Below are 11,551 nucleotides of genomic sequence, written 5' to 3'. Positions count from 1 at the left end.
GAAATTTTGGCCTACGCCTCAAGTATATTTTATTTTATTTTTGGGGGTACTGGGGATTGAACTCAGGGGCACTTGACCACTGAGCCACATCCTAGCCCTATTTATTTAGATTGAACTCAGGGACACTTGACCACTGAGCCACATCCCAACCCTATTTATTTAGAGACCATGAGTTGCTTATTGCCTTGCTTTTTGCTGAGGCTGGCTTTGAACTTGCGATGCTCCTGTCTCAGCCTCCCCAGCTGTCGGGATTACAGGTGTGTACCACCACGTCCGGCTCAAGTATATTTTAAAAGCAATGGTTTAGGCCAACAGAATCAGAACTGCAAACTCTCAGGCTTCATCAGACCTGTTGAATCAAAAATTCTGTGGGATGGTCCAACAAGATGACAAAAGCTCAAAACTGGAGGGAGATGCTGGACTGAAAACAGGGGAGATGAAGTTAAAATGTGCATTTTGAAAGGTGAGACCTCCCTCAGCTTCTGTTCTCAACTGTTGCCTTTTTTCAGGATGCTATTAGAGGACGCTCTCCACCATAATGAGGAACTGACCAACAAAGGGGGGCATGGGGTTCAGGAAACAGAAGAGAGGAGTGGGGAATTCTCAGGATGATGCAGAAGGAAAACCCCAGGGTGGCAGCTGTACATTGGATCTAGAGAGCAACCAGTCCAGACTGGAGGGGGAAGATGGAGGCCTCCAGGAAAATAATCACCTTCTGGGTGTTTTCACCATATGGAAAGTTGAATTGGACTTAAAGGGCATGATAAGGTTGAGCCACTGCAACACACAACAGCATTAACAACATCTCAACAAATTCTAAGGAGGAATACTTGTTAACTCAAAAAAAAAAAGTTGCACAAAAAAGAGAGATAATCGCAGCCAATCACTTAACTGACTAATAAATGATATTTAGATATCCAATTAATATAAACTCTGACTACTGCTTTAATTAAAAACATGGATGTAGGTATGTTGGAGAATGAAGAGAGGAAGATGGATCTAAGTGAGCTAAATCCTCACTCACCAAAAGTATGGTAGGTAAGTCAGTAGTTAATGTTCAGAATCAATGAATTCAAGATATAGCAGGTTAGTCACAGTATTTGGAAATATGAAGATAACCACAAAGAAAAACAGCTAAAATATTAAAAAATCTTTGCCTCTGGGGAGTGGAATGTAGCCCCAGTTTTTTTGTGTTATTTTTTGAATAGTACATTCCAACAAAAACAAAAACTAAAATCTACCTAATAAGTCTATTAGAAAAAATGTGTGTGTGTGTGTGTGTGTGTGTGTGTATTTAAAGACGTCAACTAGCAAAAACCAAAAATGAGCAAAGCAAAACACTCCAAACTGCACCCCAATCAACCTAACATTTCACTTGGTTCAAGACCTTTTGCATTTGCTTCCCATCTAATCTTGAAGAAAATCAGGGAGGTGATATTTTCACATAGTCAGACCAAGAGGTTATACCAGATTCAGTTCTCCATGAAGATGACATGCTAATTTCTTTTGGGGTGAAAACATGGATAGACATTGGGTTGTAAGCTTGAGAGCATACCATCCTTTTTCTCCTTTAAAGTACTGGGGAGTTTTTATGTTTTCCCCTCAAACTTGTGATATTTTGTGGCAGTTCATACTAGGATTCTTGATATCTCAAGAGGTTAGTGTCATAAACAACTGAACATATGTGTTTCTAGCAGTTCTTATTATTCAGAAGATAGCAACACATTTTATTAATTCATATTTATTTATACTCATGGTAAACACAATTAACTCTCTTAAGATTCAACACTTAATTTGTACAAATATCAATGTGAGAAAGTCACATGGCAGGTTATTAAATTCGGGCTAATTCCATCTCAGTGCTTTCTTGTATATAAATGCCCCACACACGACATTGCTTCTCATGTTTGCAGTGAAAACAGCTCTCCTGAGTAAATGTTTCAGTGAAATATCCAACTGTGACCACATTTAATACATTTATTTAAAGCACTTTTGTTTTCAGTGTCATGAAATGCAGTTTTCGGGGTGGAACTGTCAACTTGTGTTATACTTGTCCTCATTGTTCACTGTTAAGTATTTATCTGGTACTTTTCTTTGATGAGCCCTTTGGCATTTTACTTTTCTCACATCTAGACGTTCCTTTTCTTCTTTATTCTCTGACTTCTTTTCTCTTACAGCCCCATTTCAATCTCCTACTCTGTGTGAGTTTCTGCTATTAGTATTTTTCTATAATTTGCAGAGTTCTTAACATTTTAACAAGCTTTGCCTTTCTTCAAGAATTTTAAATATTTTAGTAGTTAGCTAAATATTGACACTACCTGAATTTTTGATATATGTAAAATTAGTGGAAATACTTTTGAGCACTTTTTTGAGTTTACCTAAGTGATATATTTTAGCAATACCTGATAGAAATTCTAAGCTGATTTTTTAAAGATTAGGTAAATAAAGGAGACAAAAACAATTCTTATAAATAGTTACTTTTTACTTGTCACTTGTCAATGCAGTGTTTGTAAATTAACAGTCATGGATTTTTCACCTGAATACTAAGTGCTGGCACAGTCTGGAATGAATGTGTGAAAACCATCTCAGATGATTTCCTGAGAATTAGATGGATAAATAGGGAAAAGAGAGTAGATACACAAGTAAAAAGATGGATAGATAAATTATTGCCAGCTGTGACTTTCCCCCAAAGTATTCCAAGTTACCCTGTCAGTGATGTGGAAGGTGAACAATGCTGGAAAACTAAGTTCCTTACTTTACACATTCTATAGGTGTGTAACATTTCAGAAAAATAAAACATTAGAAAATGGGGACTTATAAATAGATTTCTTTTTGGTTTATTTTAATTTTTCCCACTTTTTTATGGGTGCATTATAGTTGTACAAAATGGACAAATAAATTTAAAAAATAATAATTTATTTACAAAAAGATTTACCCAGGTTCCTCATTTGAGGAACCTTAAATAAGGCAAGCCAATCCTGTCTGTGTGTTTTCATTTGGGATTAATATATTTTGTGTTCCCTAAGTTGATGACTGCTGGTAAGTCCAGGGGTCAAGTAGAATACAAACTGAATCTAAAAATACATATTTTTAGAGGTGCTCAGTACAATGTTTTATCAAAGATTGGGCCGAGTTTCTACCTGACAATAGGTCTCTGGTAAGGAAACAGTGCAACATTACTGGGTGTTTTATCCATGAAATTTATGAAGTGAAAGATAATTTAAAAACAAATGTGTATTTTACTATTAACCATTAGTTTTTTAAATATGAAGAAATAGTCTGAGAATATGACAAAACAAAAGTCAACAAGCCCTTCACCTAATTTTAATAATTATTCAAATGCTGCTATATTTCCCTTATAAAATGTTATAGGATGGCCCCAAGCCATATTCCTCCCTTCCTCCTCGTAAGTGATCACTGTCCTCACATTGGTGTGTGTGATTATGCAGATTTTGTAAATGTTCCAGTTGTGCTTGAAAAAGAATTTGAGTTCTCTAATTGTTGGATGCAGTTTTCTATATAATTATTGTCACTGCTTCAAGTCTGTTAATTGTGTTGTAAAATCATTTATAGCTTCACTTATTTTTGGTCTTTTGATCCATTCATTACAAGGAGAGGCATGTTAAAGAAAACTTTGGTTTTTGCTTTTTCTATATATATTTTATGGTTGTGTTGCTCAGTTTATATACATTCAGAATTATTATGTCTTTTGGCGAATTACTCTCTTGCAATTATATTTTCCTAATGATACTGGTTTTCCCCATTGTGTATTTTTTGCTTGATATTAATATAAATTTTCTTTGGTTAACATTTGTCTATTCTATATTTAATTGTCATTTATTCTTAAACTTTTTGTGTCTTTAAGGTTTAATTGTGAATCAGCATAAAGTTGGACTTCAGGAGTCTTATATGCCCACTATTGAAGTTCTTTATTTATTTTTTCTTTTTTTAATATTCATAAAGTGAGATATTGTGGTGATGTTTTATTAGCTTTTTACCTTCTTTTTGTTTCTTATACCTCATTCTTTGTTCTGGGTTCAATTTCCTTTTTTCTGAAGTACTCCCTCAGGTAGTTCTTTCAGGCAGGGATCTGGATGGCTTGCTGCTCACAGAAGAGTTTTCAGTATTCAGAAAACAACTGCCTTGCTGCTTTGCTGAACTGGTTGGTGGAGTTTCCTAGTTGGTAATGATAGTTGCTACCGTCTGAGCATCTCGTCAAGGGCCTTTGCTTTATATGGAACCCTCAGTTCTAGCTCTCCTCCTCCTCCTTTTCTAAAGTGGCATTTGCTGCCTTGTGTGGGTGGTGGATTCCGGTTCCCAGGTTCTAAGACCTGTTCTAGGTATGATAACATTTCCCCAAGCTGCTCCCGCTGCTCTGGCTTTGTGTCACTAATGTATTCCTGTCACCTGGGGGAACTCTCACTTTCTTTTAAGCTTGGCTGAGTGTTAGATTATCTTATTTTATTTTATTTTTTATTTGTTCCAATTAGTTATACATGACAATAGAAGCACTTTGATACATTATACATAGACGGAGTACAATTTCTCATTCTTCTGGTTGTACATGGTGTAGAATCACACCAATTGTATAGTTATATATGCACATAGGGTCCTAATGTCTGATTCATTCTACTACCTTTTCTACCCCAAACCCTCCCCTCCCCTCACTCCCCTTTACCTAATCTAAAATAACTCCATCCTTCCCTAGCCTCCAGCCTTCTTATTGTGAATTAGCATCTGCATATCAGAGAAAACATTCAGCCTTTGGTTTGGGGATTGGCTTATCTCTCTCTCTCTCTCTCTCTCTCTCTCTCTCTCTGTAGGGGGTAGGGGATGGGTAATATTTTACCTACCAGTTACATATGTTTGGAGTAAGAAACACTTTTATATCTAGAGTATTATGTTTAGAATTGGAATTCGAAACTTCTTTTTGCAACACAGTTGTCTTTATTCTGAATATGACTTCCAGTTGCTCTCTACCTTTGGCCATATTTAGAAGATTAAATAGTTGGATATTATTATTTCGTAATTCTATTTTCTTTTTTTGGTATTGAGGATTGAACCCAGGGGTACTCAACCACTGAGCCACATCCACATCCCTTTTTATTTTATTTAAAAAAAATATTTATTTTTTAGTTGTAGTTGAACATAACATCTATTTTGTTTATTTATTTTTATGTGGTGCTGAGGATTGAACCCAGAGCCTCGCACTCTACTGCTGAGCCACAACCCCAGTCCCTCCCCACCCCTTTTTAATATTTTGTTTAGAGACAGGGTCTCACTATATTGCTAAGTACCTCGCTAAGTTTTTGCTGAGGCTGGCTTTGAACTCATGATCCTCATGCTTCATCCTCCTGAGCCGCTGGGATTACAGGCATGTGCAATAGCACCTGACTCATAATTGTATTTTCTCTATTTTGCAAGTGAAACACCTTTTGAATGTATAAGTATTGACCCAGTTTTGCTGATGGCCTAGAATTCTCCTTCCCCCTATCTACCCCATGGGCTTCCTGTCATACCTTCCCACTACCTTCCTATCACCTACCTTGTCTTCAGGTCCTTCTCCTCTTAACTGGCTAGTGATACAGTGAACATGAAATTTAATGGCTGAACATGGCCCCAAAAGTTCACCTCTTTAAATTGATTGTGTCTTGGTAGGGGATTGGGAGATACAAAGAACAAGTTGATCTGTGACATTACAGAAGGCCATTATGAAAGACATTTTGGAGACTGTATTAGCTTTCTGTTGTAATAACAAATACCTGATATAACAACTTATAAAGAGAAAAGGTTATTTTGGCTCACAGTTTTGGAGGTTTCAGTCCATAGTTTTGGGTCTGTGGCAGGGTGCATGGCAGGAGCTGTGGCAGAGCAAAACTGCTCCTCTCATGAGTCAGAGAGTAATGAATGAATGAAGAAGAGGCCTTGGTCACACAAACCCTTCAAGGGCATGCCCCAGTGACCTAAGGATCTCACACTAGACCCCAAATCTTAAAGATTCTACCACTTCCCAGTAGAATCACTGTGGGGTCCAAATATCTAACAAATGGGTCTTTGGCGAACACTTAAGATCTGAATTATAGCAAGAGCCAATAGTCCACCCAGTATTCTCTTCTGGTGCCCTTAGATCATATTGTCTTAGAAATGCTGTCTTTACTATTTCTATTTAAACGTATCTGTATCCTTCAGACAACTCAGTGTCAACTCTTAAGGAGTAAAAACTCAAAAGGGAAACAAAAGGGAAGTAATCATTTTCCTAAAATGAAAACTGTGCTCTAATCTTTTCCTTCATTCTTTCTCAAACACACACACACACACACACACACACACACACACACACACCACACATAAAACAAAACCCAACACACAAAACAATCCATCACCACAAAAATATCTTAACAAATATCTTCTGTCCTAGCATCACAATGTGGGGAAAATTATAGTTCAAATGTAGAATAATATCTAGACCACTTGCAGCAGAGCACTAGTAAGATGCAAAGAGAAGAAATAACAGAAGCTGCATCTTAGTGTGTGAATGGCTAGGTGAAATAACGTGGGCTCTATTGAATCTGCACACCTAAGCCTAATGGGAAATTAATAACTCAAGCTGTGCACTGTCATCCCCAGGAGTTCATCATGTGAAGGAATGAAGATGTTCAACTGAAAACCTTCACACTCATGCCAGAATATGTTCCCAGCTGTATAAATGCTGGACTCAGCTACTAGTTTTTAGAAATTAGGTAGCTCATTGAAAATTCAGGCTCCAGCCAGATACTATATCCGGGCTCAGATGTTAAAACAGTCTCTCCTGCTCATCAAGCTGTGGCACAGCTGGAGGAATAGTCCTGGCTTCTCACTTAATTCTCAATGAGACCTTTTTTTCCCACTGTTGTGCTGTGGCATTAAAAAATCTAACTCCTCCATATATCTTGTAAGACATCCCTTTATGGGGCAGACGAGAGTAAGAGATTACCTATTTTGGTCTGTAAAATTATAGTTAGAGCATTAGATAATAAGTATCCCAGTAAAGTCGGTAGAGGACAGTCAGATTATTTGGAATAATAATTGATAGGTAAGGAATGAGAGACAGGTGGTACATGATAAGAATTGCTGAACAGTTTTGGGAGAAAGAGTTTATTTTCAAATGCCTCCAATAATACTGTTAATGATAACATAACAGGAAGGAGTTGATATTTATAAATGGGCAAACATAATTTCAAATTGACACATTTGTCATTTAGAAGAAATCTTTGTATTAAAATCCTTCAGTCTCAATCCCTAGAAGAAAATATTTTTAACAGTTCATTGTGTATCTTTTTGGGAGTTTGTAGTGAACATATAAGCACATTTAAGCATATTTTATATGTTTTGCATAAAGAAGTAAGGCAAGTTATACCATGAAAATCTTTTCATATCAGCTCATATAGAACTTTTTTAGCAGTTTCAGTATATTGTGGGAAGTACATGAATATACCCAATTAGTCTTCTAATGATGGATATTCAGGTTGTTTACAAATTCCTATCTTTAATCTTTTACAAAGCATTCTGAAAAAATAAACTACTGTTCTTGTGACATTTTGTACAAATGCAAGTAGACATGAAATTCCTAGAAAACAGAATTGCTGGATTAAAAGTTATGCACATTTTATATTTTGATAGATGTTGCCACATTTCCACCCAAATGATAAATTCCTTGGGTAGAACTGCTGGGTTGAGTGGTCTATGTATTTCATTCAGAAATGTTGTACCAATTTAAATTACTGCCAGAATGGCAAACTAGATAATCTGAAAGTCCTTCCCCAAAAGACACCTAAAATATTAAACAATATATAATGAATATTTCATATGTAGAATTAGGCTCACAAAAAAGTAAGGCAAATCCCTGGGATTAAAAAATGATGAAGCAGCTGAAAAGCAAACAGAGAAGCAGACATTAAAAACACTGGTGTCATGGGGGCATTTAGGGTTCCAGATATCAAGATGCTTGCTGTTTAATAACCATAGGAAGATAAGATGTTGGGTCCAGCACCGTGGAGTGTGGAACCAAGACCCTCACATGCAACAAGAATCTGCAGGGCACATACCTGTCATGAAAAGATGAGCTAGAAAAAGATAACCAGCAAAAGGAGACAATTAAGTGTGACCTTAGTGGTCTGGATTGGCCTAAGCATACAGTATGAAAAAAGTATCTTCTGAGAACTTATAATTACAGACCCTTCCCTCAAGGGGCTAGTAATTCCAACATATACTGTCTTGGGGCATCTTGGGTGCTTAATAAAGATAAATGCAAATCTTTCCAGAGACTCATGTCTTCAATCCAGCCTGTATAAGATTCCTCTGGGTATAGGTTTGATTGGACATAAACTTATAATTCAAAACTGTATATCATAAAGAAACAAATTTGATGCATAAATGTAAGCAGAAAAAATAGCAGTATTAAACCTCCTGAATTTTCAGATAATCGAGTAATCAAATAAGGAAAATAAAGTGAATTTTACATTTTTAAAAAGGTTTAAGGAAATGTTATCATAAGATACAACTAGTAATACACATATAAATAAGACATGACAGAGTTTAAAAAACAAAGTAGGACTTCCACAAATAAAAAATATGATGATCAAATTTTAGAATGCACTAGAAGAGTTAAAGAAGCAGATTAGGCTCTGCTGTAAAAAAAGCAAACTGAGAAAAACTGAGGGAACCCAAATTACAGCATTAAGTTACAAGGACAGAAAATATGAATGACATGGAATATGTGAGCATGGATGACATTCTAGGTGTAGAAAAGGTAATGGGAGGAAGTGGTAATATTTGAAGAGATAATTGGTAAGATTTTCCAGAATAGACAAAAGTTATGAATCTCTAACAAAATAAATCCCAAATTTCCTCATTGCATTTTAGCACACATAACATTTTAATGAAATTTAACTATATTTTCCAAAACAAAAAAATTAGCAAAAAGAGTGACATTGTTTTATATTTTTGCAAATGTCCTTAATGTCTGACTTAACACAATACAGCTGGATTCTCATAGCTGTTTCCTGCATTCAATCTGTTCCAATATTGCATGTCATGTAGCCTCTGGAAAAACTCCAACTTGCAAGAGAATGAGAATGAAAAAGATGAATTATGTCTCAGTATTGTTGTAAATATAGTTTTGACCTTGTGAGACTCCTGAAAAAGTCTCCCATTTCCTCAAGGGTCTGTAGACCACACTTTGAGAAATGCTGGTTAAGAGTAGATTTCCTATTATGGGTCATGGTTGGTAGAATGGGTGTTACAAACAAACATTCTACTTTCTCTTTCTCTGTATGTGTCTCCATGTATGTGTTATGTGAATCAGGATTTTTCAGGAAATCAGAATACAATAACATACCTTTGGATCTGAAACAAGATATGAAGGATTAATTTCATCTCTCTTCCAGGATGCAGAGAGTTCTTCAGGGTCCTGCAATGTCATCTCGGTGAACATCAACTACATTTTGTTAGTATGTGCAGAAGTCTTGAGTCTTACTAGGTATTTTGTTCAATAAGAAGGTAGGTAACTACTTGTTACATTACTATGACAAAGAGGAATACGATTTCATAGTATGTAATCGTAAAACTGCCCTAGAAGTGAAAGACAAAATCATCTACCAGGAGACTGACACATTGGGTTTTGTTTTCTAGTTTGCTTTTAGAACCCATACTTTTCGGAATCATAAGGAAATTGATGTTAACAATTGATCCAGCTTCTTCTTACTCAGTTTCTGACTGAAGAGAATCAGAGAATATTTTAATTGCTGGGGGAAAGTCTCATTTATATAGCTTGAGTTAAATTTCACCATTAAACTTCCTTTAATTAATCTGCAGCTGATGTTTCTCATTCCCACTTTTATATCATTAAAGAAATGGCTCCCGTCTGAGTCTGTTAAGGGATTAGATTTCTTGTACTCGATTGATCTCACCCACATTGAGCAAATATGACCCATATGTTTTTCCTATCTTATTTATCTCATTACATAAAAATCTCAGATGCAAGACATTATTTCAAGTAGTGCCCAGAAGGACAGTTGTAACAACCCATTAGATCGCAGGCATCTCAATTTCTACAAAAAAAAAGATTAACATTCCGTCTTAATAGTTATGGTGAATCCATAGGGCTTAATCTCAGTTCTTTTCTGATGAAACACAGGTAATAGAAGATTAGCTGGCCAACATTCAACATGGGACACCCTGTGACATGCAAAATAGAATTGCAAAAAGGATATGATTCAAAAGGATGTTCCAGGAGGATCACACTTGTTACACAAACATGTGCTGATTTCCTCCTGGGTCCTGGGTAGCAAAGACAGATCAGAAAGAAAGCTTCCTTTCAGAGCCTGATAGAGGAAACAGATCTAGGATGAGACTTGTAATGAAGATATGTATGGGAATTTATGGCAAAGAGGAGAAAGGCATTTTGTATATGGAATCACAAAAGGCTTCCCTTTGAGCTGGTCTTGAGGAATAAGGGGAAATTTTCTAGGCAGTCAAGGAGGCTAAGGATGTTCTGGGCAGAAAAGAAACACATTTGTGAAGCCTTGGCATGTTCAGACTGGCAAGTAATTCAGCTGGGCAAATCTGGAGTGAGGGGTGAAGAGGGAGGGCAGTTGAAATCGGTGTTGCAGAAATCAGTTCACCAAGGGTCTGCAGCCCCTTTAGGAAATTCACACTTTAATTTATCACAAAGATCTCTGGTTTTTCAGTTATGCTCTAGAACACCAGAGAATTCACAGAGGTGCCATGTATTATGCTCAATACTTAAATCATAGCCCAGACAAAGCTTGTTTCTCAGGGCAGAAAATATTCCTTTTGAAGAAGTTAGAAATTCACAGCTACAGGTGATGAGGAACCATGGTAAGGTGGCAAACAGGAGAGTGATATGATCAGATTTGCTTCTTAGTAATCTCACTCTGGTTGCAGTTTGGACCGCACTTAAGAGAACAGAGAGACTGGGTAGAAAACGAAAAGTACAAAATCAATAGGACTCGAGGTGCATTGAATGTGGAGGTGAAGACAAGTTGTCCTGGGGTAAATCCCAGGTTTCTGATTTAAATGAAGGTGTCTACCATGTAAGAGTTGGGGGATGGAAAACCTCTGGAGCTGTCAACATTTAGAAAAAGGAAGAGGCAGTGATGGAGAGCCTGGGGAGAGGGGAGGGGAAGAGAAAAAGAAAGCAGACATGAGCAGGAAAGCCTTATACCCAAGTTCCAGGACGGCAGTCCTCAGTAGTGACCAGTGATTCAGAGAGACCATGTCAGCTAAACCAAGAAGTCTTCACTTAATTTGGCAAAAGGAGAGGCTTGGGTGACTTCAGCAGGATCAGTTTCAGTGGAAGCCAGATTGCAGTGGGCAGAGAAGTGAGTAAGAGGCGAGGAACTGGAGACGGTGAGAATAGAGATGCCTTTAGGAGCATGGCTGGGAGGCAGAAGGAGAGAGCAAACACCACCCGAGAAAACGCCTGAGTGGGAGGCATGAGCTTATCAATATGCATAGGAGAGGAATCTAGGAGGACAGAGAGTTGAAGATA

Source organism: Spermophilus citellus, assembly GCF_964194105.1.
Source record: "Spermophilus citellus genome assembly, chromosome: 18".
Classification (NCBI taxonomy): domain Eukaryota; kingdom Metazoa; phylum Chordata; class Mammalia; order Rodentia; family Sciuridae; genus Spermophilus; species Spermophilus citellus.
The sequence above is the reverse complement of the archived record's forward strand: the minus strand, read 5'-3'. Positions refer to the sequence as shown.